The sequence below is a fragment of the Stegodyphus dumicola genome, chromosome 4 (assembly GCF_044657685.1).
Source record: "Stegodyphus dumicola isolate Sdum_Otavi_A_Nest chromosome 4, ASM4465768v1".
Lineage (NCBI taxonomy): Eukaryota > Metazoa > Arthropoda > Arachnida > Araneae > Eresidae > Stegodyphus > Stegodyphus dumicola.
Genome location: NC_140771.1, coordinates 29,579,310 through 29,587,267, shown reverse-complemented (window position 1 = coordinate 29,587,267; position 7,958 = coordinate 29,579,310). Strand labels below are relative to the sequence as shown.

General features: G+C 31.6%; 1 long non-coding RNA gene across 1 annotated transcript; it reads right to left on the bottom strand.

The window, feature by feature from the left end:
• Window positions 1-882: 882 nt before the first annotated feature.
• LOC118187822 (uncharacterized) lies at window positions 883-5,120 on the bottom strand. Its single transcript, XR_004758023.2, has 2 exons — window positions 4,963-5,120; window positions 883-1,214 (listed from the first exon to the last, which is right to left on the bottom strand). It is a non-coding gene; the product is annotated as an uncharacterized LOC118187822 (long non-coding RNA).
• Window positions 5,121-7,958: the final 2,838 nt, after the last annotated feature.

Below are 7,958 nucleotides of genomic sequence, written 5' to 3'. Positions count from 1 at the left end.
CTGCAGTCTATTTACAATTCTTAGTTCAATTAGTATTTCATTTTAAAATATATTTTTATTATTTTATATGGCACTTCATATCTGCTTTAACCTGGTCATATTTTATTGTTAGCTCAGTCAGTGCAAACATTACCATTACTGAAAATTAGACATTTTTCTGGTATAAGATGATTTTCAGAATTCTTAGCAATTAGGCCAGTGTTTAAAAGCTATTTTTATAAACAGTTCATGCAGATAAAAGAATGTTCTTGAAATTTACCTATTTATTTCACATAATAAACAAGTTATAATGGTCTTGAGATATATGCAGTTTGTAAAAACATGTTGGAAAAGAATTCACTGCAACGCCCAGCACTTTCATTTTAGTTATAAATCATACACAGTGGAGATTGATACATTTCATATAAAATGTTACATTGTTAGCTTTGAGTAATAAAGTATTTAATCAGTGTACTTTCAAAATGTTCCTCCATGTCTGAAGAGAACTTTAATCTTTAAGTGTCTAGTTATAAAAGAACAAAAAGTATGGGGAAGTATTATGTGATGTACTGGAATATATTATTGTAAAAACTTAACACTGACTGAAGTATTTAATTTTCAGAATAGTGTTTGTATTTTTTCATATGTATGGTTTTGTATTTCATCTGTGATTAATTTCTGTAAAAACTTTTAATTCAGTTCTAGATTGCATTTTAAATTACGTATAAATGTGTTATTTTCTGTTTAAAGATCACAAGTTTTTGATGCTGTGAAGAAGTTTTGACTGCATTGTATTTAAGACTATATTAAATGCATTTTATGCATGAGAGGCAAAAACTTAAAAATCTGTATATCTGAACAATTCAGTTATTGAGCTCTGTAAAAATTAGTAATTAAACATAATAAATGAGATACACAAATTTATTATCACAAGAACAAAGTGTAAGAAATGAAGCGATCAACGCATCTAAACAGTCCCGCTGCCATCAGACGAATAATATGATGATGAGATGGAGAATGCTAGGAAAGAGGTGGAGCTGGAATTATTGCCGCTGAAAACCCGAAGAATACAGGAGTGGGTATTCTGCAAATCTGGGCTGTGCTCCATCACTCATGTGAGCTCTCAGGCGGGGCTTCCCTTCAGCTTTTGCTCCTCTGCCACTATAACTTTCACGAACTGGATATGCAAGTGTGGAACTGAGGAGGCAAATGCACATCACCAATACTATTGCCATCTAAAAAGAAAAATATGATTAATGTGAATAAATTGTGTAATTTATTAAGAAATTCAATGGAACAATTGCTTAAAAGCTGAAGCTATCTTATTATTCAGTTTTGTTATAATTTATCTCTGAATTATAATATAGTCTTGATTATTTTTCTAAAATACATGCTCAAATAGCATTTTAAATATCTTGTGTGTAAATGCTAGGACTTGATATCCTACCCACAAAGATAATATCAAGTAAAATAACTGATATTGTTATTCTGAGATCAGTTTCTAAATAACTGTTAGTGCAATACTGTGGATTGCATGGCACTGCATAAATATACCACTTATATTAATCTTGCCCTGTAATTTTTGTTGTAAAATTCATTGAAATATTCTTTCAATAAATATAATAGAAATCTGTATAATATAACACAAGTCCAACTATCTCTTCAAATATGCCGCTCATGAAAATTAAAGTGTAGTCAAAAAAATTATACTCAGTTGATATTCAGTGGTATGTTTAACTATGTTAGTTATTGATGTTAAATTACACTTTTGTGCTTAGATTAGCTCAGGAAGTATGCATATCGATAAATGACAATGTGTTGAAATTCGGATGCATAATGTTTAAATTAAATGTGGTTTCTGAGAGTGATGTATATTATTTAATTATGATTGAAATTTATTATTTAAGTTAGAGAAAAAGGATAATTGGTAGATTTCAGAGAGGACTATGAATCTTGGTCGTCCAAGGTTTGAATAACCCTCTAAGTGTTGCATTTTAAGCAGTGAATCAGTTAGTTGAACATGTTAAAAATTTTAACAAGAGTAACAGTTGACTTTTCTATCAATGTTGGCTTGAAGAAACCATGAAGCAACTACAAAAGAATTGCTTTTAGGCCTTAGGTTGCCAGAAATTCAAATCAGCCATTCTGCTGCTGCAAAAAGGCTCCAGGACTTTGTCAGAAAATCAGTCGCTTGTGCCCCAGTTATTCCATCTTCCAAAAGCACCTGTTTACAGTGGTGTAATTGCATTCAGTGGAGCTAAGAGAAATGGTTACCGTTGTAATCCAGGTGTAGCTTAAAACTGTGATTTAGACATATTTTGATGTGAAGGAGTGAGGAGCAGCCAACTTGCCTTTACTTATTCATAAGTAATCAAATTTCCACAGAAGTGGTTTCATGGTTTGGGACGAAATTGTTAAAGATGGTTACGCCAAGCTGCGTATCTTTGATGAAGGTTGTGTAACATGTCATAGATAGGTGGTGAAAGTTTTGAAAGCCCTCTAAAGCTATTTAGGAGTACTGTTGGTCCAGTTTTTTGCTAATACTTGACAATAAAGTTTCCATAAATTTGTCTTTTTCTCAAATATTTTGAGATTAATCAACTTTCAAACATGATATATGTTAAATAATGCTTTCTACAAATTGTTTTGAAACATTTTCAATTAGTAACCGTTAAGTTTTATTTCCATCAATACCCTTTAATTAGGAGGAACATTGTTACATTATGCAATTCTGTGTAATGTGCTGGTAAAATATTAGGCATAAAGGGGTATTTTTATCAACTTCTCTGTACCATGGTTGGGATTTAAAAGTTGCCTTTTAAAAGACTTTTCTCATTTTTTTAATCAACCTTCACAATAGAATGGAATTCAGGGTGTAGTCATATTTTGATTAGTGAAAACTACATTTATCCAGAGAGAATATTCCACAACTTATAAAAATTCATTTTCTTAAAACACACAACTAATTTATCCTTTAGCTCATAATCATGGACTAAAACTAGATTCAAATTTTCATTTTTATTGCTCTAAAATGAAACTAGGAAGTTATGCATAGTTCATACTTTTTCAAGGTTTCATTACTTTTCATTGACATAAAATTACCATCAGAGTTGGGCCTACACATAATTACTTTTTGATTAATATTTATAAACATGTATTAGCTGAGTTTTGTAGGCCTATCTGTTATGTCCAGCCATTAAATTAATTTAGATAAATGCTTTTCATATTCATCTAAATTAATTTAGTGTCTTAAAAAATACTGTTATCATCGTATATTATTTTAATGCAATAGATGACTCCGATTAGCAGGCCACATCTAAAAAGATTTGTGACAGAGGATAGAAACATTTATCATAAACCATCAGAGAAACTATTTATGGAAAACAGAAAAATGCATGGAATAACACCACTGGTAATTAGATGAAGATATAGTATTTGGGAGTTAACTATTCATAATCCTTAATATTGTGTAGTCATCGGTGATGTGACATAACTAGAGGAAGCGACACTTTCTGCGTGAAACATTATTTTACAGGGGTTAAATCGGGTGAAGATTAAATTAGAGTCCAGATTGTCAAATGGAATTAAGAATCATGTTTTTACTCTATAAAGTAGTTATAAAAATCATGTTATGATTTTTAACAGCTACATACTCTTGTTATACCTTTTTTTTTTTCCATCAAAACTGTTGAATGCAAATTATGAATATCAACTACTGTGTGATTCCATTGTTTATATGAGTAAAATTTGACTCAAGAGAAGAGAAAATATAAAGTAGTATATTTTAAGCTTTTTATTTTGACATTTGATCAGAATTTGATTGGTTTTTTTCTAAAGCAGAACTTAAAATGAAAGAGGACTTTATATGGGGATTTGGCTTATATTCCGTGTATGCATTGGAAAAAAGGCACAGTCTGTTCACGAGGACAAACCGTCCGTGTTAAATAATTTTATCCACATTTAGGTTTATGCAAAGTTTGATTGTAACCAATTAAGCTCAGTATCAAAATTTAACATAAATTGAAGTATTTAATGATATGTATGTTGCCTCGAATGAGAGGACAGACAATTTACATCCATGCCTTCTTCGGAATTCGAACCCGGGACCTTCGGTATGGCAGTCAGTCACTAACCACTTTCCTTATGAGCAGCGAGAATCGTAAATTAAGCCTGTATGTTTTGAAAGGGAAACTGTAAACACAGTAATAGATCAGTTTTTTTATTTATTAGCTTATAAATCTTTGTAAGAATGCCAAGAGATGGCGAAAATAAACGGCGGAATTTTTATTACTCTTTGGAGAACTACAGATTTGTGCGGGAATCAAATGTGGTTGGAATACCGATTATTGCTTGTATTTGATTCCAGGTAAAATAAAAATTAAACTTTCTAATTTATTTGCTTGTTTTTAGGCTGTTTAAATAATATAAAATATTTTTAATAATAATGCGTTAAAGAAATGGGTAATAAGTTTTGTTTCGATTAAATAAAACATCTTTTAGCTTAAGATGGCATTAATAAATAATATATATGCTTAATTTTAATGCATTCTAACATAAAAATTTATTTCGTTGTTTCATTTTAGTAGAAGTAAGGGTAGATTGTATGTTTTGAATTTATTTTACGCATGGAGGAATACTTTTTAAACACGAAAAAATTTTTAATTTGATGTTGGCTTTACAGTAAATACATATTTAGCCTACAGAGAAAAAGGCCACAAAAAAGTCTTATTACCCGGATAAGTGGCGATCCAAGTTAGTTCGGATATTTGGAATTATTTTTTATTCTAGTCTTCGTAAAAAGACGCAAAGGAGAATTCACTTAATGAATGACAGATTGTAGTACTACAAGACGGCAGAAAAGGTATAGAAAATTTTTAGTTTCCCCTATTTTAAATCTGAGATCAAATAAAAAGCTAAACAGTTTTAAATTGCGATTGTGTTTGCACTTGTCATAAATGATAGATAAATATTAGCGGTACTTACCGTATGCCTTTGATTTGCCATGGCGATAATTGCTTGATCAGTCGAGTGCAGGTATATTTACTCTTCACACGATGGTTGAGATCTATTAAATTCTACGAAGTAGGTAGAGGTTTATATAAACCTTCTACTCGTTTTGAAGAGGAGAGGGGGGACATCATGACGTCATTCACCGGCACTCGTTGGGCAACTTTTTCTGGAATATTCTATCTTGGGCTAATTTCGGTGTGCGTCATCTCGAGATTTGTCGTTCTCTGATGTTGCCATCTTTAACTGCTGGTGAGGAGAGGGGGAAGGGGCCTAATCATTTACATTAACGTTATATAAATCTATCAGAAAAATGTCAAGTTTATACTATAAATCACGAACCAAAATCGAAATCATTAAAATCCGAAATTAAGCAGAAATGTTGTACGTGAATCATTTTAACTCCACACTTTGATAGAATGTCTCTTTCTAATTAAACAGAAATGCTATACGTTAATCATTTTAAGTCCATACTTTAATAGAATGTCACTTTTTAAGTACTTCTAAATACCTCTAAGTAGTCATCTATACGAGGGACCTGACTTCATGGGGACGTGCCCCAAGCCTCCAGATCATCCTCGTAGAGTATTTACTCGTAAAATATTATAAAAAAAAAACTTTTATGTTTTTTTTTTTTTTTTTTTTTTAATTCTAGGTTTTAAAAATATGAAATTAGGAGCAGAACCCATCAGAAGAAATTATTTTCGCAATATAATTACATTAGTTGTGCCATCTCTGAAACTGAATTAAGCTTTGTAATAAAATCACTAAGAATTCTTCACGCCTACCCCCCTCCTTTCAAGAAAACAAAGTGAGGAAAATACAAGATTCTGGTTTAAAATGTGTAAGTTTGTATTTCATACAGCAAGCACTTAACGGAAACGATGGAAAAAAAATGTATAAAACATCCAAAAAAGTAGTATATAATTTTTTGTTTAATTAACTATGAATGAATAATATTAATTATAAGGTAATTTGCATCAGCTCCACCAGCGGTCGCTGGTAGTTTCGGTTTGGGTTTCGAATCCCGACGAACGGACTGACTGCATCGGCACTTTTGTGTTTTTTTCTCTATGTGTGACATGTATATGAACCAATTTGCCTAAGAAATTCCTCCACGAAGGCTCCCTTCCTAAAAATTAGTAAAAACTAATTTTTAGATACATGCTCGGCCATAGGAATTAAAAATAAAGTCTTACGGCTATTAATCAAAATTAATGCAATCATTCTTATATATGTCTTAATGCAGTTGATATATGGGTGCTCCACGATTTTATTTTTAGTCCGATGTCTGTGTGCAGTGCTTGTTCAGACAGAGAATAGCTCAAAATTTTGAAAATGTACGTTTGATCATTTCTTGTTTTTTTGCAACGTTAAACGAAACGGCGTAATAAAAAAAAAGTCGTTAACCTCCGCCTTCAGTTGTTTTCTATTGAATAACGTACACTCTTAAAAAGCATTTGCAGCAATCGTGCAATCGTTGTGAAAAATGTATATATTTATAGGATGAATATGCTGAGAAGTCACAGCAATTGCAGATTTCTAAAGTAAATATTTTCTTTTCTTCTAAAATAATCTCAGACATTAAAAGCAAAATGTGTCCTGTGAAAATTTTTCGCTTATCATTAGGAGGCAAATAATTAACGTTATCATCTTAGTTTTTTCCCTCCCCCAACCCCGAGTGGGAGAGGGAAAGAATGAACCTAAAAAATACTTGTATTACCAAATCTTAACGAAGAACAATTAAATTTCTTATTAATTCAACAATCAAACGCATGGTAGTAGAGAGGGAGGAGAGAAATGTAGAGGTAAAAACATTACTTTCTTTCATTATGTAGGCGAAATAGTTTCTTCTAATGTGTTCTGCTTTTAAAAATCTAAAATTGAAAAAATATGGAGAATACTGTAGGTTGATTTGGAAGGTTCCTCGAAAGCAAAGCCTTTACGGAAATTAGGTTTTGATTAGGAATCGAAATTACAGGAAAAGATGAGAGAGTAAATGTCAAGTCGGCCATTTGCAAGAATGTTATTTTTAAAACATAATATATAATTCCATAAATTGCATTTAATGTTGAAAGTCAGAAAAACAATGTTGAACAAAAATTATTTAAATTATAAATTACACGCTACCTTATATATAACGGGGAACGCGTAGTTTACGAGTTACGGAACGTTTAAGATCAGTGATAAGTGACGAGAAGATGCGGAGGTAACTAGCTTCTGCATTACATTTACATTTTTTTTTTTTTAAATTTTTTTTTTTTTTTTTTTTTTTTATTATTATTATTATTATTATTATTTTAATTTCCCTTTCCCCTACTGACCTACAGCACAGAATACTTTTTTTACTTCTCGAATAAAAAGGCCTTCATATCTGTCTCCTTGTAGATGAAAGAACTTTTTCGCGAAACTGATGTTAACCCCTGTTTGAATTTTGCCTTAATTAAAAGGCTGAACTGTAATCTAAGCTAGCAGAACAGCATCTCGGAAAGCAAAGTTTTTTTTTTTTTTTTTTTTTTTTTTTTTTTTTTTTTTTTAAGGCTTTTTTCTACACTATGCTACAAATTTGCATAGCAATTCCTTTCTGGTAGTCGAGACAATTTTTTCCGACCATTGTGGACAGTTTTCACCAAGAAAGAAAAAGATGAAGACCATATTCATTTGTACTTAGGCGCTTTCTGCAGGAATTTAGAGATTGGGCCCTCGAATCCCACGACTTGGAAAAGATTCAAAAATTCGAATTTTCGTGATTTCAATCCTAACCTTAAAAAAACCGTTACGTTTTAACTCAACACTTTGCTAAGATTAGCGTCATTGAAAGAAAGAATGTGACTTATACAAGGTGTGTCTAAAAAGTACCCAAACTTACATTTTCCGGTGCACAGTAACGATGCTAGGGCGGCGGCATTGTACACAACGTCGTCGCAATGGAAACATCCCGAATCCCCAAGGCCGAAAAAAGTGCGACAGGT